The sequence below is a fragment of the Gossypium hirsutum genome, chromosome A12 (genome assembly GCF_007990345.1).
Source record: "Gossypium hirsutum isolate 1008001.06 chromosome A12, Gossypium_hirsutum_v2.1, whole genome shotgun sequence".
Taxonomy (NCBI): domain Eukaryota; kingdom Viridiplantae; phylum Streptophyta; class Magnoliopsida; order Malvales; family Malvaceae; genus Gossypium; species Gossypium hirsutum.
This window is the reverse complement of record NC_053435.1, coordinates 19,911,742-19,938,486: the sequence shown is the minus strand read 5'-3', so window position 1 is coordinate 19,938,486 and position 26,745 is coordinate 19,911,742.

The following is a 26,745-nucleotide window of genomic DNA, read 5'->3' as shown; positions in this document are numbered from 1 at the left end:
CTTACATTTTGGTTTTTGATCATCTACACTCCCCACACTAGTCACCATTGGGGAGGAAGACTTTTGACCTTGTCGTTTAGAGCTTCTTGATCTACCTAAATAACCCATTGATGGAGTAGAGCATTCATGCAGGCTCCTGGCTTTCTTCGTGGAGAACGAGAGTGTTTTACTGCTAGATTTCTTGCTCGCAACTCGAGCCTCTCTCTTAGCTTGTTTTCTTTCATTATTAAGTTCTTCGGCCTTCTTGGCTCGATCGGCCAATGTGGCAAACTCTCATATTTCCAAGATTCCAATCAACAACTTGATATCCTCATTCAGACCTTCCTCGAAGCATTTACACATTTTCGATTCAGTTTGGACCCATTCAGTTGCGTACTGACTTAGTCGTACGAACTCTCTCTTGTATTCTACTACAGTCTTGTTCCCGTATTTCCAAGAACTCCTTTCGCTTCGAGTTCAAAAACCGTTGGCCAATATATTTCTACCTAAACTCTTCTTGGAAGAAATCCCAAGTAATATTTTCTTTCGGCACTACCGAGGATACGGTCTTCCACCAATTGTATGCAGTGTCCTTCAAAAGGGACACAGCACACTTCAAACATTCCTGGGTGTGCATGACAAATCATCTAGCACCAGTGTAGTATTTTCGAGCTAGTATTTTCTAAGCTTATCTACAGGGGCTTTACCGATTCTCACCGGTGCCATACCTCATGGCACATCCTCATCAGGTTGGGTAGGGGGCAGGGGATGTCTTGGTATATTGGGGCGATTTCCCAGATAATTCCCAAACCATTCATCCATCATATCAAAGAAGGCAGCTCGGGCCTTTTCTCGACCTTCTGACATCAGCCTTCTACTACTACTAGATACAGCTCATTGTACGGAAGCTGGACCATGGCTCTCGGCTCCCTCGGACTCATCTTGTGCTTGATTAGAAGACATTCACTATATTCAAAATAGTTTAAACAATTAGGAGACGTCACACTATCAATATTCGAATTATGGCATGTATAGCGGACTTTAACATCCTTTATGGTAGTCTTAGAACTAACTAAACCTAGCTCTGATACCAAAAAATACAACACCCCTCACCCGTACCCGATGCCGGGATAGGGTTCGAGGTATTACTAGGACTTTACGTTTTGAAATGTACCAAATTGGGTCACCAAGTGTTACTCAAATTTTAAGCTTTTCATCCATGAACAACTCATATCTTATATAGGCCTTCGAGGCCTTTAACATACTAGAGGCAGTGCGGGACAAATTTGGGTACGTTCGATAAACCTTGGGCTCCTTAGGAAATTTTTCCTTATCATAAAGTGTCACACGCCCGTGTAGGTAGGCCGTGTGGACTCACACGCCCATGTGACCTGGGGCACGCCCATGCCCTTCAACCGTGGGCAACACTGACTTATCAACACGGCCATGGCACACACTCGTGCTACTCTGCCCATGGATGACACTGTCTTTTTAACACAGCCACGGTGCACGCTCGAGTCGCATACCCATGTACAACTTTGAGCTGAAATTTTAAGTGCAAGGGACACACGGCCATAGTACACGCCCATGGGAGGGAACCGTGTGTCACACACGGCCTAGACACACGCCCGTGTGTCTAACCATATGGACTCTAATAGGCTATTTTCCAAGCCTTTAGTCACCCCTTTCTACTACTTGTGCTTAGTGGTTACCAAATTCAAAGTAAAACACAATTATACACCTGTAAATAATCTTGATTAAACTAGATGTACGGAAACCTCATATCATTGGTTTCACACATGGTAGGTTATTTTCCAGTTAGTGTTTACGGGTTCCCATATCACTTTAATTCATCCGAAATTGACTCATTCATGTGACTCATTGCCAATTGGTAACGACCCATCACTTATAAATAAAACCACACATAAATTCATAGGTCATAGCCTACTTCAATTAAGCCAATTTTCGTAGCCATATACAAAGAGATAAACATATTCTTACATGCCTTTATTTTGAAAATCAAATGACACATATAACAAAATACTCAAAAATACTATACATGCCATTGAACAAAACAAACAAAGTCATTATACCAAAGCTTGTCTAGTGGATAGTGTGTTGACTCCCCAATCGTCTTCCAATCCTTTCGAGTCCTCGAGCTCTGTGAGACAGGGAAAAAGAGAAGGGTAAGCATTTACATGCTTAGTAAACTCAAATAACCGGAAAGTAAACTTACCGAGTAATTAGCATACATCCATATTTAAATCATGAAATCATCAATTATGAAATGATTCCCTATCACATGCACTCAATCAATGAGTTAGTTACATAACAAAGCATCATGTAATTTATATAGATGAGCTCATCATTCATCATCTTATTGACATACATCATATTAATCCTGTTGAGTTTCTAGGAAATCTCGATGGAATACCCATTATCCGTCAATTCTTACGAATGATCATTTCACATAAATGCATTCCCGCGAACCTCACATCTCATGGAAGGATTATCAGTCCAGGCTAAATCCCCCATATCATGAACTCATAAGGTGATGTCGGAAATACCAGTCCAGGCTAAATCTCTTGTAACGACAAACACCCTTAATGAGCTCAGATCTGAATTATCAATCCAGGCTAAATTCAGCCCCTAATCGGATTACCCGTCCGGGTTAAATCCATAATGTACACATATTCTTCGGGAGGCTTGATCATTCAAGGAACACCTGTCCGGGCTAGATCCTTTTCATACTTGAGATCATGGATTACCCATCCGGGCTAAATCCTTACTGTAACACATGCAGGATCTCTTTACACATATCAATAAGGGTTTTTCCATCGAATTCCGTTTGTCAACCTCATCCGAGACATTTTTCACATGTTATCATCAAATATGCATTTCTATGATATTTCATGCTAATAATAAATGCAATCATCATGCATTCATAAATCATTCAATTATGCATATTAGGGGTTTGCTTTAAGCTATCCGAACTTACCTAGTATTCTTTTTCGGGTTATGTTTCAGTTATTCCGAAACCTTGCATTTACCTTGATCGACCTCCGGAATTTGTTCCTCGGGGTTATTGAGCTTGGAAAGCTTGAAAACCCTAGCTATGGAAACCCTTGAATTTTGACTGGACAAGAAAGAGAATGGGCTGATTTTGGTTCATTTTTTTCCCATTTTTTTCATTAAATTACCAAATGACCAAAATACCCTTAAGCCCTTTCCTTAAAATTCCATCCATGCAAGCCCATTTTTGTCCAACAACTTAGAATTTGGGAAAATTTCTCTCCAAGACCTTTTAATTCATAACGCAAAGAAATTTCATACAAATTACTTCTACAATTCAAGTTTTGCAATTTATGCAATTTAGTCCCTAATTTCCAATTGAACACCTTACTCAAAGAATTTCTTCATGAAACTTTAACACATGCATATACTCATATTCTAGGCCTCATAGTAATCATAAAGTAAATATTTAGATGTTGAATTTGTGGTATCGAAACCACCATTCCAACTAGGCCCTATTTCAGGATGTTACAATTCATGTTTATGCAACCATGGCATGCTTAACAAGTAAACCATAATAGCAAGTTGGAGTCTATAACTCACCTGAAACTTTATCGTTTCCTTATTTTCACCTTCCTTTTAAAGCCAGAACATCCATTCTCCTGGCAGTAACCTGCAACCAAAATAACCATGGGTTATACTAAATATTCTTAGCCTTAACTCATTTCCCAAAGACATGCAGAACCCTTAGTGTAACACCCCATACCTGTACCCGAGATCGAGAAAAGGTACGAGGCATTACCGTACATAGACAGGGCATTTTCAAAACACATGGGTCATCAAATTTCATTCCAAATTAAAACCAATGAAACAAAATCATATTGTCCTTATTATGGACCTATGAGGTCCAAAACATACATTAAAAACAATCTGGGACTAATCCAAGAAATTAACAGAATTCTAAGAAAATTTCTAGGGTTAAGTCCCACACGCCCATGTGGAGGAGGATTTCTGAAAGTTATTTTTCATTTTGAACCTAAAGGGGTTTTCACACGGTCGGGCACATACCCGTGTCCCTCACACGGCCTAGACACGCCCGTGTCCTCGCCCATGTCGAAAAACCTAGACATTTTGTTTATGATGTCATCACTAATTTAGGGGCACACGGCCATGGCACACGCTCGTGTTCTAGGTAGTGTCCTTCACACGGTTGAGACACACGGCCGTGTCTCTACCCGTGTGTTTACTACCATGAAAACTGACTTAGAAATTGTAACGCCCCGAATTTTGGGCCTAGAAGTATTAAGTCTTGAGCATGGGAACAGTTAGGATGCTGCACATAAAAGTTTAGTTGTGCAAGAAAGTGACATAAAAGTATGTTTGCTTAGTGGTTGTATGCTCTGGAAGTGTCTGGGAAATCATGGGTTCAAGCCTTGGCTTCTACAAAAATTTTTCATTTTAAGGATAAAACCCCTATCTTTGGTCAGTAGGGTTATAAGTTTATTTTGGTCAAAACTAATAGAATGGGCTTGTTGGTCTAGTAGATAGTGGCGTGCGGAGTGTGCTAGTGGTCTGAGGTTTGAATCCCTGCTTGTGCAAATGGATATTATTTTTTCTGTTGCCATAGGAGGAAACTGTGTTTGACCAAAACACCAAGAGTTTGAATAAGTTTGAATGGGGGTTGTTGTGGCCGAATATTTGGAAGGATATTGGGGGAATTTTTCGGTTGTGAAAGGATTTCAATAGGTGGGATACCAGTTGAGGATTTTGGGGAAAAAAAGAAGGAATTTGAGTGTAAAAGGGGTGTGGTGCCGAATTTGGAAGGGGGATTACTCAAAATTTCGTTTTTTGTTTTCTACTTGGCCTTGCTCTTTGAAAAATTTCCTGGAAACATTTTCTCTATTAGTCGAACGCTTCTTCTCTTGTCCCTTTTTCATTTCTTTCTTCTTTTCTTGTTGAATTTGTGAAGTGTGTGTGTCAATGAACCTTTGTCCTTTCAGTTTTTCCATTTAGTTTTCACGCCAATCTCTTCTTCCTCTTTCTTTGCTGAATATTTGTTCGATTCATTTTACTGTATTGCACTGTGGACGAGTTTTCCCCACATTGCTCTTTTTGGCTGAACCTTTTCTGTTCTCTACCCCTTTTTTTCTTTTCTATATTGCCGAACCTTTTCTCTTCTTGGGGAATGTCTGTTTTCTCCTTCTCGGTTCTTGAGAGAGGTTTTCAAGCACTCATGGGCATCAATTGGAGACTTATTTGGGTGCAAGATTTTGTTGATATATTGAAGGTGGGAGGTAAGTTGCTTTTGGGTAACCTTGATGTGAATTCATTATGGATTGTTTTTATTAATATGATATCACGGGTTTGTAATTACCATTGTAGGTTGATGCTGTTTCGTGTTGACTTCTTCGGCTGTTTAAGTTCAATTGTAATCACTCAGTTGTAGAAATGACTGTTAGTTCTCTTGTTTGAATAGGTGAATCTTTTTAAACACCCAGTTCCTCGACGTGTTAGGTGTTGGGGGTGCATTGAATTGACTAAGGTAAGCATTTAAGAATGGAAGAGAGAGTAGTGATATTACTCGTTTTGGGTCTAAATTAGTATTTTACTCAGAATATTGGATGCAAGTGTTCTTGGGACTATGTTGGCAGTGAAACAAAACCAGGTGGGTAAAACACTACATCTACTCATAAATCGGCAAAAGCCGAAATAGATGACCGATGACACTACACGAGCGTGTGGTCACTCGTGTGGTAATTCGAACGTGTAAAACGTGGGCGTTTGATCATAGGGACCACCATGAGCGTATTCATGGGCTTAGGCCATTTTGGGTAACGATAGGCCGAAATGGGCCGTGTGGACCCTACGGCTTTGTGGGCACTACACGGGTAAAACATACGGACATGTGAAGATTGTGGGCTAGGCTGTGCAGTTTACACGGCTAAGGCCATTTCTGGGCAAATTGGGCCACACAGGCATGTGGGCTCCCATGGGCCCGTATTAAGGGCCTTGGGCCTATTTTCACGGTTTGATTGTTAAGGTTGAATGGGTCGTCTAAGACGACTGTGACCTTCTGTTGGGTCGTTAAGCGTACCTGAACCCTTATGAGATAAAATGATTGTTTTTCCCTTAGGTGACAAAATGTTTTTCCCTTAGGTGATTAAATGACGATTTTGCCCTTATGTGGCAAAATGATGTTTTTCTCTTATGCGATAAAATGACGATTTTGCTTTATGAGCTAAAATGACAGTTTTGCCCTTATGTGGCAAAATGACTATTTTGCCCTTATGTGATAAAATTATGATTTTGCCCTTATGAGGTAAAATGACTATTTTGCCCCTTTGTGGTGTATGTGTATATTTTAGCATGCTAATTGTAAACTGTATTGAGTACATGTTTAATATTATGATATGACATGACATGTTGCATGATGCATTGCATGGGGATGGGGTTATATATGATTGGAGGAAGTGTACTGTACTCTAGCAGCTCTGCTGCAAATCACTGATGGCTCTAAGCCTATTATAGTGGCAGCTCTGTTGTAAATACTGTTTAGTGCCGCAATCGGTACTAATTTTGGTGTATAGGGATGGGCGGGTTGATGATATCCCCACATGGAGTGTAGGGTTGGACGGAGATGGAGTGTAGAGGCTAGATGGGTAGGATCTGCATATTGTTTACTGTTATTGCACTGATTACTGTTACTACACTATTTACTATTACTGCAATGGGCCAAGGCCTAAACACATTACTGTTTTTGTATTAAAATGGGCTAAAGCCCAAACTGATGTTGTCACTATTACTAAAAGGGCTTAGGCCCAAACTGTGTTTGTTTTCTGGATGTTAGCTTATTTGGGATTACACACTGAGTTTTCGTAAACTCACCCATCTGTTTTACCTGTACAGGTAATCCGTAGTTTTAGGCGGATCGGTGCTGCGAGGGACTCAATGGTGGCCATACAACCGCTCTCTCTTTGTTATTGGATTTTTAATTTATAAGTAGTTTTATTTGGGTATTTTTATGTAATAAGGCCTCTATAATTTTAATTTTAATTTTGGGGTTTTATTTATTTATATCTGCTAGTAGTAGGATGCGAGTTTTCAAAAGATTGATTTACCAAAATACCACGAATATGCAAAACCATTTCAAAAGCTTCCGCGATAAACAAGATTTTGGAATTAATAAGTTTTAAAGTGAATACTTTTTTATAGTGACGCAGGTTTTAAATCGTTTTCTAGTTCACACAAATAGGCTAATTAAACATTGGACTTTTCAAACGAAATCATGTTTTACGAGAAACACTTTAATGTGACATCGCCAAATTCAGCCATAATGTCTAGGCTGGGTTTAGAGTGTTACATTTAGTTGTATCAGAGCTAGGTTACAAAACTCGGCTGTGGATTTGGGTTTCTTCCAAAACTCAAAATTTAAAAAAAACTATTTTAAATGATTTGAAGTATTTTGAAATGTTATTTCTGAATTTGTGGTCTACCGAGTCTCCACGCTGATCCTATAAGTTCTCTCTGAAAACTGTATTTTGATTTTGACTGAAACTGCCATAGGTAGTATTATGAAGATTACTATAGGTAGTATACTGATAAACCATAATTTATACATATTTTTACTCCATGTTTAACGCATTTTATGGATGATTTCCTATTAGAATTGGTAAATTCGATGCTCCTAATGCATTAATTTCATGTTTTATACTTAGGAGAGCATAGGAGAGCGAAAGGAACGAGAAACGGGCCAAAACCGGAGAAAATGGGCTAAAGTACGAAATCAACACGGCCTGGACCTCTTCACACGGGCAGACCATACGGCTGTGTCAAATTGGCAGGCTCGAGCACGACCTGAAGTAATTGCACACGGGTGTGTCCCTGTCGAGCCCAAGTTGAGTCCAATTCGGAAAAGGCTAATTTTGAGGGCTCCTAGGCTTTCCAAAGCCTATAAATACACCTTAGAGGAGGAAGAAAGGGGGGGCACACAATAGGGAGTAAGGAATTACTCCAAGGAAGCCGATTAATCCATCTCAGAAGCCAGATTCACCATCAAGACTGAAGATCTCTCCTCAATTTCCCTTTCAGGAGTTTTGGGTTTTCTTTATGTTTTGTATTCTTTATTATTCTGAGATGTTTTCTTATTTAGTTATGAACTAAAACCCCTGAATACCTAAGGGGAATGAAACCTAAGATGAATCTTGTTATTATTTTCTAAATTGTATGATAGATATTTAACTTGTTCTTAATTATTTGTTCTTAATTCTTGTTTTGATATCCCAGGATACTGATTTAAGATAAGCTCTTATTCAGAGGAGGAATAGACCCTGTCTAAGAGTACATTTTTCATAATTAAGCGGAGTTGATTGCGCTCCTAGACATAGGTTCACAAGATTTTGCCGGATTAGGGTGAAACCTAATAAGGGGATCCATAGATCGAGTGAATGCAACCCTAGGGTGTTAATTAGAGAAAGGTCTCAATTATTCAATATAGGGATTAGACATTATTAGTCTTGAATAGTGATAATAACATAACTTAGGGATCTCTACAGAACAAGTTAAATGAATAAATCGTCTGAATTCGGAGCAAGAATAACAAGTATAGTCTAGGTGGATTTTTCATTAGGTATTGTCTTAATTCAATCAATTTTCCCAAAAGCAATTCCCCAATTCCATTCTCTGTGAATTCTTAGTTTAGATAATTAGTTAGTTAAAACAATAACCTCTTTATTCTTAGGCTAGATAATAAAAAGACAGCCATTACTAGTACTTTTAGTTCCTTTGGGTTCGACAATCCGATCTTGCTCAAACTATACTACTGTTCAATAGGTACACTTTCCTACATCACGATAATAGTTAGTTTCAAGAGCGATTAATTATAAATATTTAAAACCTATCACGAAATCATGCGATCATATACCGTACTGCAAACTCTTTAGTAGTGTATGCTGAAACTGTAGCAAAACTAGTAGACACCAATAGACACTAAGTTGTGCGAAAACAAAACTCTATACTTTTGATATTTTCTCCATAAAATATCTGTTAATAAATAACTAAAACTATAAATTGATCTGCATAAAACTATTAACAAAGATAAAATGCGATTAGACAATGAGCACAAGTGGTACTCACGGTCTGGTACAAGAGGCTGCAGCAGAGGCCGTGGAGGGGCTTGAGCTGTGTCCTCGTTGTCTGGAAATATGCCTAATCTGGAGGCGAGGATTGGATTGATGCACTGTCCCAGTCTATCTATAGACTGTACTAAAAACACTCAAGTTAAATGTGGTAGTGCTTTAGATCTAGAGCGTACAGCAGGAGCATAGTGGTCTAGTTTATGTTATACGACTGATCTGATAGTTGGAAATTTCGAGGATGAGATTTAATTAAGGAGGGGTGAATTCTAACGCCCTGAATTTTGGGCCTAGAAGTATTAAGTCCTGAGCATGGGAATAGTTAGGAGGCTGCACATAAAAGTTTAGTTGTGCAAGAAAGTGACACAAAAGTACGTCTGGCTTAGTGGTTGTGTGCTCTACAAGTGTCTGAGAAGTCATGGGTTCAAGCCTTGGCTTCCACAAAAATTTTCCTTTTTAAGGATAAAACCCCTATCTTTGGCCAATAGGGTTATAAGTTTATTTTGGTAAAAACATGACAAAATGGGCTTGCTGCTCTAGTAGATAGTGGCGTGTAGAGTATGCTAGTGGTTTGAGGTCCGAATCCCTGCCTATGCAAATGGAGATTATTTTTACTGTTGGCCATGGGAGGAAACTGTGTTTGACCAAACAACCAAGTGTTTGAATAAGTTTGAATGGGGGTTGTTGTGGCATAATATTTTGGAGGATATTGGGGAAATTTTTCGGTTCTGAAGGGATTTCGATAGGTGGGATACCAGTTGAGGATTTTGGGGAGAAAAAGAAGGAATTTGAGTGTAGAAGGGTATGGTGCCGAATATGGAAGGGAGGATTCCTCAAAATTTCTTTTTTTTGTTTTCTGCTTGGTCTTTCTCTTTGAAAAATTTATTGGAAACATTTTCTCTCTTAGCCGAATGCTTCTTCTATTGTCCCTTTTTTTTGTCATTTCTTTCTTCTTCTCTTGTTGAATTTGTGAAGTGTATGTGTCGGTGACCTTTGTCCTTTCAGTTTTGACATTTAGTTTTCACGCCAGTCTCTTCTTCCTCTTTCTTTTCTGAATATTTGTTCGATCCCTTTTACTGTATTGCATTGTGGACGAGTTTTCCCCACATTGCTCTTTTTGGCTGAACCTTTTCTATTCTCTACCCCTCTCTTCCTTTTCTATATTGCCGAACCTTTTTTCTTCTTGGGGAATTTCTATTTTCTCTTTCTCGGTTCTTAGGAAAGGTTTTCAAGCACTCATGGGCATCAATTGGAGACTTATTGAAGGTGGGAGGTAACTCGCTTTTGGGTAGCCTTGATGCGAATTCATTATGGATTGTTTTTATTAATATGATATCACGGGTTTGTAAGTACCATTGTAGGTTGATGCTGTTTTGCGTTGACTTCTTAGGCTTTTTAAGTTCGATTGTAATCACTCAGCTGTAGATATGACTATTAGTTCTCTTGTTGGTATAGGTCAATCTTTTTAAACACCCAGTTCCTCGACATGTTAGGTGTTGGGGGTGCATCGAATCAACTAAGGTAAGCGTTTAAGAATTAAAGAGAGAGTAGTGATATTACTCGTTTTGGGTCTTAATTAGTATTTTACTCGGAATATTGGATGCAGGTGTTCTTAGGACTACGTTGGTAGTGAAACAAAACAAGGTGTGTAAAATACTACCTTTACTCATAAATCGACAAAAGCCGAAATAGATGACTGACGACACTACATGAGCATGAGCTGGCTCGTGCGATAATCCGAACGCGTAAAACGTGGGCATTTGATTGTAGGGGCCACCATGAGTGTATTCATGGGCTTAGACCGTTCTAGGCCATGATGGGCCGAAATGGGTCGTATAGGCCCCACAGGTTTGTGGGCCCCACACGGGTAAAATACACAGACGTGTGGAGATTGTGGGCCAGGGTGTTTAGTTTACACGGCCAATGCCATTTCATGGCTAATTGGGCCACGCAGGCGTGTGGGCTCACATGAGCCCGCATTAAGGGCCTTGGGCCCATTTTCACGGTTTGACTGTTAAGGTTGAACGGGTCGTCTGAGATGACTGTGACCTTTTGTTGGGTCGGTAAGCCTACCTGAACCCTTATGAGATAAAATGACTGTTTTGCCCTTATGTGATAAAATGACGATTTTGCCCTTATAAAGTAAAATGACGGTTTTGCCCTTATATGGAAAAATGACTATTTTGCCTTTATATGATAAAATGACGATTTTGCCCTTATAAGCTAAAATGACGGTTTTACCATTATGTGGCAAAATGATTGTTTTGCCCTTATGTGATAAAATGACGATTTTGCCCTTATGAGGTAAAATGACAGTTTTGCCATTATGAGTAGAACGACAATTTTGCCCCTATGTGATGTATGTGTATATTTTAGCATGCTAATTGTAAACTGTATTGGTTACAAGTTTAATATTATGATATGACATTGCATGTTGCATGATGCATTGCATGGGGATGGGGTTATATCAGCTCTGCTGCAAATCATTGATGGCTCTAAGCCTATTATAATGGCAGCTCTGTTACAAATATTGTTTAGTGTCGTAACCGGTGCTAATTCTAGAGTGTAGGGATGTGTGGGTTGATTGTATCCCCACATGAAGCGTTGGGTTGGACGGAGATGGAGTGTAGAGGCTGGATGGGTAGGATTTGCATACTGTTTACTGTAACTGCACTGATTATTGTTACTGCACTATTTATTGTTATTGCAATGAGCCAAGGCCCAAACACATGACTATTTCTATATTAAAATGGGCTAAAGCCCAAACTGATGTTGTCACTGTTACTAAAAGGGCTTAGGCCCAGACTGTGTTTATTTTCTAGATGTTTTCTTATATGGGATTACACACTGAGTTTTCGTAAACTCACCCATCTATTTTAACTGTACAGGTAATACCCAGTCTTAGGCGGATCGGTGCTGCGAGGGACTCAAAGGTGGCTACACAACCACTCTCGCTTCCTTATTGGATTTTTAATTTATAAGTAGTTTTATTTGGGTATTTTTATGTAATAAGGCCTCTATAATTTTAATTTTAATTTTGGGTTTTTTTTATATGCTAATAGTAGGTTCCAAGTTTTCAAAAGATATGCATGATTTACCAAAATACCACAAATATGCAAAACCATTTCAAAAGCTTCTGTGATAAACGAGATTTTGGAATTAATAAGTTTTAAAGTGAATACTTTTTGATAGTGAAGTAGGTTTTAAATCATTTTCTAGTTTACAAAAAGAGGCTAAATAAACATTGGCTTTCCAAATGATATCACGCTTTACGAGAAACACTTCAATGTGACATCACCAGATTCGACCATAACATCTAGGCCGGGTATGGGGTGTTACAGAAATTTTAGATGCAGGGGACACACGGCTGAGCAACATGCCCAAGGGGCTGACCGTATGTCACACACGGCCTAGACACATGCCCGTGTGTCTACCCGTGTGGACCTTTTTGGAGGCTATTTTCCAAGCCGTTGATCACCCTCAATCACTCATACATTCAAACACACGTTACAACATGCAACATGACATATTTATACACTCTAACATTCCACACCATGGCACTTTCACAGCTTCATAATGTCATCTTATTGCACCCTCGTTTGTTATACCATTTAGAGGCATTCCACACCCATTTCATGCATTATTAAACTTGTTACCATAACCTTAAATTTATGTATTCATGCACATAGTCATTTTAAGTCATTAGGTCATCCTTTAACCTTTAACACTTAATCTACACTTTACCATACATTCATCAATCAACAGCATACTCTACCATCAAGACACTCACACATGCATGCGTGGGTAATTAGATTACAACCCAAATGATCAAATATGAGCCATATCACATGGCCATTACAAAAGAATCATCATCATCATAGGCCTTCACAAATAGGCTAAATAACATGGCACATGTCACAAAATGACCAAGTTCTTATACATGATATACTTAAAATAATAATTTCATTATACCCAATAGTCTTTTGATAGTGTGATCAAATACTCTGACAGCTTCCAATCCCCGAGCTAGCTTGGCGGAACTACAAAGAATGGAAAAGAGAGGGGAGTAAGCATTAAAGCTTAGTAAGTCCACATACAAATAATATGTGATAGTGGTAAACAAATAACATGCATAAACATGATAACATATACATAAAGGTTATTCTTCATTCAAACCTCTACACTTACTCACCATATGCATATACATATTTGCTCATCTTAAATCGATCTTTATCAAAGCATTACTCATAGGTGTAACGTATGTACCTGTACTCATCGTAGAGTATCAATAACCATACCTCTTTCATATGCCCTCCTCGGGACTTTCATTACAATCGTTACATTACCCGTTGAGCACTCGAAATACTATTGGATATGCAGAGACCTTGCCCATAAGTGTAACACCCCTCACCCATGCCTGACGTCGGGATAGGGTTCGAGGTGTTACCTGGCTCAAATTCAATCAATCACACAAAAATCATGCCGTAAAATTTCAATCAATTTAAAACTTTTGTTTTCACACGCAATCTGTCCCATATATGGGCTTACGAGGCCCAAAACATACATTCGGGGTGGTTCGGGACCCAACCGATAACTCATGAAAAACTTAGAAAATCTCTTGCATCAAGGATTCACACGCCCGTGTGGGGATAGAGCACACGCCCATGTCCCGAACTTGTGTCCAAAAACCTGGACATTCTGCCAAAACCACACGACCAAGGCACACGCCCTTGTCCTATGACCGTGTCCTTCACACGGCTAAGACACATGGCCGTGTCTCTTGCCCGTGTACTACTACCATGCATACTGACTAGAAAAACTTAGGTGCAGGGGACACACGGTTGGAAAACACGCCCATAGGGGCAAACTGTATGTCACACACAGTCTAGACGCACGCCCGTGTGTCTACCTGTGTGGACAATTACAAGGCTATTTTCCAAGCCATTTGTCACCCTCACAACGTGTGCACACATACTTATCCAATAACATACAACATGGCATAAATGAGCTCTTAAACATCTATAAACATGTTATGCTCAAGTCAGTTTTGTATGCAATAAATATCATAGAATTTGCTCACATCATTACCACATACTAGTCATAACTATCATTACATCACAAACCTCATGTCCATCACTAAGCATACATAATCATTTCCACAAACCATTCATGAGGCATTATTAACTATTTACCAATCACCTAATCTTGCATCAGTTACTAACTCATCAATGAATCTCATTTCAATCTCTAGGCATACATGCTATAAGCCACATCACAAGAGATAGTATCATACATATATATGAATAAACATTTAGGCCCACAACATCATTAGCCAACATAGGCCAATTCACATGGCTACAACACTTTATCAATACAAGCCAACACCTTTTGCTAAATCATAATATCACATACTCAACCTTAAAACCCTATACATGCCATAAACTTGAAACACTAGGATTTACTTACACCAATAGCGTTAACTCGATAGTGTGATAATATCTCTGACGGCCTCCAACTCGAGCAAACCTGGCAACCCTAGAGAACATGGGAAAGAAAGGGGGTAAGCTTTATGCTTAGTAAGTTCATATGAAAACAATTAGCAGCTCATTTACATGTTTTATCAATGTTTACAACATATACTCAAATTCACGACAAGCTGTCTTCCTGAGCAACAGTCACTAAATTATTTATATTTGGAGCTACGAAACTTCAAATTAAGTTCCGTTAATTTTCCCTGAGACTAGACTCATATACCTTTCTACCATAAAATTTATAGAATTTTTGGTTTAGTTAATTAGTACAGTTTATTCCTCAAAGTTACACCTGATTCACTATCTGACAGTTCAGACCCTTCTACATTAAAGTTCAATTATCTCATAGCACGAGACTTAAATAATGTTCTCATCTTATCTTGAAACTAGACTCATTAAGTATTATAAGCATATAAATCATAACTCATAACCATTTTTGTACAATTTATAATGATTTTCTAAAATCAGAACAGGGGATCTCGAAGTCATTCTGACTCTATCCCATGCAACTTCGAATATCTCATTATAGGAAATTCTTTTGCTTACATGGTTTCTTTTATAAGAAACTAGACTCAATAAGCTTTATTCTCATATTATATTCAGCTTCTAACTCATTTTCCACTCTTTTTAGTGTATTTTCAAAGTTACACTACTGTAGTAGCTCAAATTTGTCAAGGCTAAGTTACTCATAAGCTTAGTGTACATACTTGTACAACTTGTAACATAACTCAAGTACATACCTGTACCAACTCGTATTAAAGTATATAATCATACCTTATTTAACATGCCCTCCTTAGGGCTCTCATCACATCATCCATTTCATTACCCGTTGAATACTCGGGATGCTAAAGGATGTTCGGAATTATCATACGCCGAATAAAATGCCCAAGGCAATGTCCCTCACATAGTTTTACATGGATCCATATATCGTTGCCATATCCCGGATATGGTCTTATACGAGGTTTCATGTTAGTACTGATGCCATGTCCCGGACACGGTCTTATACTAGCACACATATCATCACCTTTTTATTGAATCCTCATAAGTCAATTCCAATAGAGGCATACATCCATATTTTGTCCAATATCAAGTATAAGCACATCATAATGAAACTGAGCATCACTTTTATACAAACTTCTAATATTTTAGGTCATATACTTAATGCCATAACAATAAAGAATTTTAATTCAAGCATGATATTGCATTATTGTTACCATACGAACTTACCTTGATACGACAAAGGTGAAAAGGACGTAATCATCCATTAATCAATTTCTTTATGTTTTAAGTCCAAATCTTGATTTTCAACATTAGCAAGGGATGTAAGTGGCTGATATTTCAAAGCTTCAAAACCCGTTTCTTTGCTGCATATTTCGGTGGAGGAGAAGAGAAAAATGAGAACTTTTTTTTTGATTTGTTAATAATAAAACTAGTCAAAATTGGTGACCAACTTCACCTAATTTTGACTTTTCAACAATTTTTGTCCCCCATGACCGGTCATGCTTCATTTAGGGGTCTAATTTCACTTTAAAGTCCCCCAATTTAAGACACAAATCAATTTAACACCTTAGGCATCAAAACACAACTTTTACTTTTTACGCGATTTAGTCCTTTTTCAAAATTGGACTAGAAATCGCTAAAATTAACTTACCAAAATTTACATGCACTTATAAAATTATATTATAACACATAAAGTAATACTAAAATAATTTTCTCCGGCCTCGAAATAGTGGTTCCAAAACCACTGTTCCGACTAGGCCCAAAATGGGGCTGTTACAATGAGTGCCACATATATAAATGTAGCCGAAGCTACCACATAACATGTAACACATCCATAATGAACTCAGACCTCTCAACGAGCTTGGATGTTATATGAATCGCATCCATCATGAACATGGACCACTCAACGAGCTCAGATGCTTGCATCCATAATGAACTCTGACCTCTCAACGAGCTCTGATGCTATATACCTCACGAACCCGGACAACTCAACGAGTTCAGACTTTTTAGTTCCTAGTGACATGTCACTTGTATCCTAAACTATTCCTAAGGTTCAAACAGGGATTTTCCTCACTTACGTATAGTATGTCATACGGTAATCTCATACGGTCCTATAAAATGAGGACTCAACTTGCCTATTCTACTAAATCTCAAAACCTTCTTCCATTGTGATACTTTCAATAACACTTTGTCTCCAAATTGATGCTCAATTTCTTTTCTTTTCAAATCCGCATATGACTTTTGTCTATCCGACGCCACTTTCAAACAATCACAAATTACTTTCACTTTTTCCTCGGTTTCCTAAATCAAATCTATCCCATGGATCTTATTCTCCTTAATTTCAGTCCAATACAACGGCATACGGCATTTACGTCCATACAATGCTTCATAAGGTGCCATCTTCAAACTCATCTGATAGCTATGTTATAGCCAAATTCAGCCAAAGGTACCCAACTACCTTGAAATTCAAGAACACAACATCTAAGCATATCTTCAAGTGTCTTAATTACTCTCTTGAATTGTCCATCAGTCTGTGGATGAAAAGCGGTACAAAAATTTAGCTTTGTACCCAAAGCTTTTTGTAACTTCTTCCAAAACTGCGAAGTAAACCTCGGATCCCTATCTGAAATAATCGATAAAGGTACTCTATGGAGTCTCACAATCTCAAAAATATACAGTTCGACTAACTTATCAAGTGAATAATCAAAGCGTACCGGTATAAAATGAGCCGACTTAGCTAGTCTGTCAACCACTACCCATACAGCATCTTTCTTTCTCGGCGTTAACGGCAAGCCTGTCACAATGTCCATAGTAATTTGTCCTATTTCCACTCGGGAACTAAGATAGGCTGAAGTAAACCTGAAGTTACCTGGTGTTCGGCCTTTACTTGTTGACAAATCAATCATCTCGACACAAATTCGGATATATCTCCTTTCATGCCATTCCACCAATACATTTTCTTTAAATCATTACACATTTTTGTGCTACCTAGGTGAACCGACATACCTCCGTTATGAGCCTTATTCAAAATAGCCTGAATCAACTCAGCATTATTTGGGACACAAATCCTTCCACAGAACCTCAGACAACCATCAGGATCTCTCTGGAAATTTGATTCACAGCTCGACTCACATTGAGCTTTCTTATCTTGCAACTCTTTATCGGCTTCCTAAGCGTCACAAATCTATTGAAGAAAAGTCGGTCTAGCTTTTAACTCTGCTAGAATAGCACCATCATGAGATAGGGCTAGCCGTGCGTTCATAGCTCTCAAAGTAAATAAAGACTTTCTGCTTAGGGCATCGGCAACTACATTTGCCTTACCAGGGTGATAATCTACCACAAGTTCATAATCTTTTAACAATTCAAGCCATCTTGGTTGCCTCAAGTTCAAGTCCTTTTGAGTCATTAGATATTTAAGACTTTTATGGTCTGAATAGACATAGCATCTCTCCCCGAATAGGTAATGTCGCCAAATCTTCAAAGCAAATACAATAGTTGCTAACTCTAAATCGTGCGTAGGATAGTTCTTCTCATGGGGCTTCAGTTGCCTCGAAGCATAAGCTGCCACTTTTCCTTCTTCCATAATTACACAACCTAGTCCTTTCAAAGATGCATCACTGTAAATCACAAATTCTTTCCCTGATTCCGGTTGTACTAACACTGGTGCCTCTGTTAACAACGCTTTCAATTTCTCAAAACTCTGCTGGCATTTCTTTATCCATTCGAACTTAATGTCTTTTTGTAGCAAACTTGTCATTGGGGTGGCTATCACCAAAAATCCTTTCACAAACTGTCTATAATAATCAGCTAAACCCAAAAATCTCCTAACTTCGATTACGTTCCTTGGCGTTTCCATTCGACAACAGCAGAAATCTTACTGGGATCAACTCGTATACCATCCTCGGAAATAATGTGGCCTAAAAACCCAACCTCTTGAAGCCAAAATTTGCCTTTTCTAAACTTGGCATATAATTGTTTATCCTTCAGAGTTTGTAAAATAGTTCTCAAGTGCTCTGCATGCTCTGCCTCATCTCTAGAATAAATCAGAATATCATTGATAAACATCACAACAAACGTATCTAAATATGGCTAAAAAATTTTGTTCATTAAATCCATAAACACGGCAGGAGCATTCATTAACCCAAATGGCATAATAAGAAACTCGTTGTGGGCATACCTCGTTCTAAAGGTAGTCTTAGGCACATCAGACTCTTTCACTCATAACTGGTAGTATCCGAACCTCAAGTCTATCTTAGAGAACCACGTCGCTCCCTTCAGTTGATCAAACGACTCATCAATCCTTGGAAGAGGATACTTATTTTTTATTGTGACCTTATAATGCATAATCTCATGGAGCCATCTTTCTTTTTTCACGAATATTACAGGAGCACCCACGGTGAAAAGCTTGTCTCGCAAAACCTTTGTCGGTTAGCTTTTGCAACTGTGACTTCAACTCTTTCAGTTCAGTTGGGGCCATCCTATATGGAGCAATAGAGATGGGTGTCGTTCCTGGCATTAACTCAATACCAAATTCCATTTCTCTAACTGGAGGCAAACCCGACAATTCCTCCGAAAATACATCCGCAAACTCGCACACAACAGGCATTGATTCGATTTTCAATTCAGATTCTTTTGTATTCAATATATATGCCAAATAAGCTTCATACCCCTTTCTCAAGTATCTCTGAGCAATCATTGAAGAAATCATCATTGACGACTTATTTGCATCATCTGATTCAACCCGAAGAATTTCACCATTTTTTACATTTCAATTCCATAACTTTCTGTCTACAATTCACTATAGCCTCATGTAGTGTCAACTAATCCATACCCAGTATGACATCAAATTTTTCAAACGGCAACAACATCAAGTCAGCCTGAAAACAATGATCTTTAACCATCATAGGACATTTCTTACATACTTTATCAACTATCACATGTTTTCTTAACGGGTTTGACACCTTAATTACAAATTTTGTGGACTCAACAGGTATATTCATACTAGATGCCAATTTCATACACACATATGAATGAGTGGAGCCAGGGTCAATCAAAGCAATAACATTAGTATCATAGAGAGGAAATTTACCAGTGATCACATTAGGAGAATTTGCCTCTTCGCGTGCACGTATGGCATAGGCTCTAGCCAGAGCCCTAACTTCAGACCTCACTACTGTATCTCGCATCACATTCTTACTACTGGACTCATTCCCAGCATTTCTCAAGGGTCTTCCCTTAGAAGCTGCGCCACTCAGTCTTGGACTCTGAATTTTTTCTTTCTCTATCCTTTCAGGACAATCTTTAATAAAGTGGTCTAGAGAACCACATTTAAAACAAGATCCTTCACTCACTCTATAGTTGCCAGTATAACACCTGCCACACTGTGGACATTCAACCTTGGAAGGTTTAGCGTTACGCTCGCTTGCCACAGACATAGCCTAAGATCTAAAACTCGAATTCTGCTTCCTACGATTCCTGTATGAATGTCCAGTTGACACATGCGAACGAGAATACATCTCTCTAGATTTCTTAGTCTAAGAAGGAAATGACTTACTCATGTACCTCTTCCTTGTATCTCTAGTATCAGACTTGGCCTTCTTCCTATCTTTAACCAAGTCTTTAGCTTTACAAGCCCATTCAACAAGTACCACAAATTCTTTCAACTCAAGAATACCCACTAATGTCTTAATATCTTTATTGAGCCCATCTTCAAATCTTTTACACATCTTAGCTTTGGAGGGCACACATATCTACTAAGCCTGACGAATTCTCTCTCATATTTACTAACTATCATACGACCCTGTTTCAATTCCAGGAATTCCTTGCGCTTTTGTTTGATGAACCGTTCACTAATATATTTCTTTCGAAATTCCTCTTGAAAGAATTCCCAAGTAACCCTCTCTAGCGAGCATTCTCCACCAGTGATACGTCGCATCTCTCAACAGGGATATGGCACATTTCAAGTACTCCTCGGGTGTACATGACAATTCTTCAAATACTTGAATCGAGTTCTCAAACCAGAACTCCACTCTTTTAGGGTCATCATTGGCATTTGCCCTAAATTCCTCAGCACCTTGTTTTCGAATTCTATCAACAGGTGTTCTAACAAATCTCATGAAATCCATATGTTGAGGCATCGCAGGTGCGAGTTGAGGATTTGGGGAAGGTGGGGGAGGTTGAGCATTCGAGTTCGTTCGAACGAACTCTGTGTACCATGTGTTCATCATGTGGAGAAAGGCCTCTCTGCCTCCTTCTCCTCTACTGACAGTTTCGAGCCTACTTTCAGATGGCATTGCTCCTTCCGCTAGAGCAGGCGCGTTACTTTCTACGTCATCCGCCACTGCTCTGTCGGGATCCATTTACTATATGAAAATACATTTTAATATTGTCAGGAGTCGTCACACTATCATTACTTATATATATACATATGGCATGTATAGCTAGACTCAAATATGCTAGGCTAGTCTGAGAATCGAATAATTCTGATACTATTAAATGTAACACCCCATACCCGTACCTAAGATCAAGATAAGATACTAGGCATTACCGTACATAGACGGGCATTTTCAAAACACATGGGTCATCAAATTTTATAACATATTAAAACAAATCAAAAAAAATCATATTGTCCTTATATTGGACCTATGAAGTCCAAAACATACATTAAAAACAATCTAGGACTAAACTAAGAACTTAAGAGAATTCTAAGAAAATTTCTACGGTTAAGCCCCACACGCCCGTGTGGATGCAATGCACACGCCTGTGTGCTTTAGGACACGTCTGTGTCCATTACCCGTGTGGGATTTCTAAAAATTATTTTTCATTTCAAACCTACACGAGTTTTCACACGGCTGAGCACACGCCCGTGTCCCTCACATGGCCTAGACACGATCGTGTCCTCACCCATGTCCAAAAACCTAGACATTCTGTTTATGACGTCATTACTCATTTAGGGGCATACGGGCATGGCACACGCCCATGTTCTAGGCAGTATCCATCACACGGTTGAGACACACAGCCATGTCTCTACCCGTGTCTTTCACACAGTTGAGACACATGACTAGAAACACGCCCAAGGGGCTGATCATGAGTCACACACGGTCTAGACACATGCCCGTGTGTCTACCCATGTGGACCTTTTTGGAGGCTATTTTCCAAGCCGTTGGTCACCGTCAATCACTCATGCATTCAAACACACATTACAACATGCAACATGACATGTTTATACACTCTAACATTCCACACCATGGCACTCTCACATCTTCATAATGTCATCTTATTGCACCCTCATTTGTTACACCATTTAGAGGCATTCCACACCCATTCATGCATTATTAAACTTGTTACCATAACCTCAAATTTATGTATTCATGCACATAGTCATTTTAAGTCATTAGGTCATCCTTTAACCTTTGACACTTAATCCAAACTTTACCATACATTCATCAATCAACAGCATACTCTACCAACAAGACACTAACACATGCATGCATGGGTAATTAGATTACAACCCAAATGATCAAATATGAGCCATATCACATGGCCATTTCAAAAGAATCATCATCATTATAGGCCTTCACAAATTGGCCAAATAACATGACACATATCACAAAATGACCAAGTTCCTATACATGCCAAACTCAAAATAATAATTTCACTATACTCAATAGTGTTTTTATAGTGTGATTGAATACTCCGATAGCTTCAGATCCTTGAGCTAGCTTGGCGGAACTACAAATAATGGAAAAGAGAGGGGAGTAAGCATTAAAGCTTAGTAAGTCTACATACAAATAATATGTGAAAGTGGTAAACAACTAACATGCATAAACATGATAACATATACATAACGATTATTCTTCATTCAAACCTGTTCACTTACTCATCATATGTATATCATACTTGCTCATCTTAAATCGATCTTATCAAAGCAAAAGCATTACTCATAGGTTTAACATACGTACCTGTACTAATCGTAGAGTATCAATAACCATACCTCTTTCATATGCCCTCCTCAAGACTTTCATTACAATAATTACATTACCCATTGAACACTCAGAATACTATTGGATACGCGAAAACCTTGCACATAAGTGCCACATATATAAACGTAGCATAAGCTACCACATAACATGTAACACATCCATAATGAACTTGGACCTCTCAATGAGCTTAAATGTTACATGAATCACATCCATCATGAAATCGAACCACTCAACGAGCTAAGATGCTCTCATCCATAATGAAATCGGACCTCTCAATGACCTCGGATGCTACATACCTCAAGAACCTGGACCGCTAAACGAGTTCAGACTTCTTAGTTCCTATTGACATGTTACTTGTATCCTAAACTATTCCTAAGGTCCAAATGGGGTTTTTCCTCAGTTGCATATAGTATCTCCATCATACTTGCTCGTAACGTCATGGATAGCGACTATAATAATATTCATGCTTTCATAACAATCAGCAAGCATATAACTCATAATTACAATAAAAAAATTATTACAATATATTAAAGCATTAAAACATACTACAATGCCACATTATTTGCATATGTACTTACCTCGGTACAAAACGATGATAATCGAGCCTAGTCGTCGTATACTTTATTCTTTCCTCGATCAAGTCCCGATTCACGTTTTTCTTGATTTATAATACCAAATTTAACTTATTTACTATTCACATTGTTGAAATGGGTCCATAAATCATATTTTTACAAATTTATATTTTGACCCTAAACTTTCACAGATTTATGATTTAGCCCCTAGGCTCGTAAAATGAAATGCATGCAGTTTCTTAATTACCCTAGCTTGGTCGAACCTCTTCTATGCTCATATCAGCCCATATTTTCTTTTAATTCACATTATTACTACTCACTTTTACACTTTTACAAACAAGTCCCTTGTTTAAGTGTTTTCACTAAAAATCACTTAATAAAAGATGTTCACCATGCATCAAACATTCATATTCCTCCATAAATCATAAAAATACAAGCATGTCATGCATGGGTCAATTTTCGTACATGAACGCTAGCTCAAAATATAGCTAGAAATGGGTAGATCATGTTACCGGGACTTTAAAAATACAAAGAACATTAAAAACGGGGTTAGAGAACACTTACTATTGAGCTTGGAAATGTTGAACAAAACCCAAGCTATGGTGTTTTGTGATTTTCGGCAGCCAAGGAGGATGATGGACACATTTTTGGTTTGATTTTCCCTTTTTATTCTTTTAATTACCTAATGACCAAAATGCTCTTAGGGTTTCTCTTTTCAATTTTTTTCTATGCATGTTCATTTTTGTCCAAAATTTTAAAAATTGGTCAAATTGCTAATTAGGACCTTCTAATTCATAATCTAATACAATTTCATGCTTAAAGTTTCTAGAATGCAAGTTTTGCTCTTTATTCAATTTGGTCCCTAAAGTGCAATTAGACTTTTTATGCATAGAATTTCTTCATGAAACTTTCACACAAGCATGCATTCATAACATAAATCTCATAATAATCATAAAATAATTATTTCTATCTCAGATTTGTGGTCTCAAAACCACTGTTCGACTAGGCCCTAATTTGGGATATTACACTTAGAATGGTTATGAAATCCTTAACTTTATTCCACGTACACAAAAGGGTTAAGAATCTTACCCACTTGTTGGTTTTCCTACTTTTCCGGCTTCTTCCTCATTAAGTCTACTCCATGTAGAACTTCCATGGCTACTCTTTCGAGCTACCGAAGAACATGAAGAATGAAAGAAATTAAAACAAGGTCAGGAATAATATCAACCCTGGGAAGCCATCTGCTAGCTATTTATAGACCTTCCATGCTAAATCCAATTCTATGAGAGTTGTCCATGGCTAATTATGATGTCTCCCACTAAGGAACTAGGTGGTTCCATCCTAATTGAACCAGGTTTGGTTCTTAACCATGTCCAATTCGGTTTCTAATTTTCTTTTTTCTTTCAATAAAGGTCACCAGCTTGCGATCTCTTATAATTTAGTCCCTAAATAAATCTTAATTTCGGGTTTTTTAGAAACCAAGTGTTACATTTTTTGTTTCAATGAGCTAGTGAAATGACCAATTGGACATATATAATTAGGGCTCAAATAATTTAAAATTAAGTTCCAGCTTTTCGCCTATGAATTATAAACACATTTAGTCATGAATTAATTCTACTATAGTATCATCACTTCGCTCTCCCCAGTTACATACCATTACGAAAGCTAATCAATCAATGCTCATCAAATGACTTTATCATAAGTGTGTTACCCTCTTAGAATATTTTTAATCTCTTTGTGATAAATTTGTTCTCTCAATTTGATCCTTTTTTATCTCATAGTAACTATTACATCTTTATTCATGAAAAGCCAATTACTATCAAATACTAATTAAGTAATTTACCACAAACACAAATAACCTATGTGTAACACCCCTAACCTGTCTCTGACGCCAAATTAGGGTTACGGAGCATTAACGTACAATCGAAAACATTTAAACAATTAAAAATTCAATAATTTAAATCATATCATAAATCATTCATACACATGCATACTGTCCCTAAATCAGAGGCCTTAAAAATAGCTTAGAAGCAAATCAGGACCAATTTGAAATAATTTAGAAAGTTTAGGAAAAAGTTGATAATTTGAAAAATAGGGGTCATAGGATGTGTGGTCAGGTCGCGTGCCTCACACAGCTGAGATATACGCTCGTGTCTCAGGCCGTGTGCCTCACACAGCTGAGACACATGTCCGGGCCTCAAGTCGTGTAACCCTCAAACTAAGGACACACGGTTGTGTCCCAGCCTGTGCCATCACCTGTGTAACTTTTGAGTAGGGCCATACGGCCATGTCGCACGCCCATGTGCCAGGCTGTGTAACTCACTAACTTGCACCTTTAAGAAATCATCAAATGACACACAGTGTTACCAGAACATGTGTCTCAGCATGGCTGAGTCACATGCCCGTGTCTCTGACTGTGTGGACCCAAATTTACTTAAAATCAAGCCATTTCAAAACCATGTCATGCTTAAACATTTAGACCAATAATTCACACTTTCAAAGCACCAAAACCACACCTAAACACACACATATATATACCATTTTTAAGACCCCAATTCAACTAACCAATATGTCATTCAAAGGCACCATATTATATCAAGACATCAAGCATCAAAACATGAAAACATTATACCAATTCATACATGATAACTTATTCAATTACTTACCTAAAACATTGCACATATTAACCACTCTCAAACCAATAAATTGTACCAATATGCCATAGATATCCATTATCAAAAATTGACCAAAAGTACTTACCCAGAACAAGCATTATAATCCATCGTATCACATAAGCTTCGAAGACACAAGCATAATAAAACAACCATTAATACTAGCATAAGCCATCAATACAATAGACCTATACATGATAATATTGTCATTACCATACATGATAACCTAGCTCATAAATAAACTCAACAATGTCTCAAGTAATTGATCACGTGATTTCGTGATAGGTTTTAAATATATATTATTAATCGTTCTTAAAACTAACAGTTATAGCGATGTAGGAAGTGTACCTATCGAACAGTAGTATAGTTTTAGCAAGACTGGATTGTCGAACCCAAGGGAACTAAAAGTACTAGTAATGACTGTCGTTTTATTATCTAACTTAAGAATAAAGAGGTTTTTGTTTTACCTAACTAATTATCTAAACTAAGAATTCACAAAGAATGGAATTAGGGAATTGGTTTTGGGAAAATCGATTGAATTAAGACAATACCTAAGGAAAAATCCACCTAGACTGTACTTGTTATTCTGACTCTAAATCGGACGATTTATTCATTTAACTTGTTCTGTAGAGATCCCTAAGTTATGTTATTATCCCTATTCAAGACTAATAACGTATAATCCCTAGATTGAATAATTGAGACCTTTCTCTAATTAACACCCTAGGGTTGCATCAACTTGATCTATAGATCCCCTTATTAGGTTTCACCCTAATCTAGCAAAATCTTGTCACCCTATGTCTAGGCGCGTAATCAACTCCGCTTAATTATGACAAATGTACTCTTAGACAGAGTCTATTCCTCCTCTG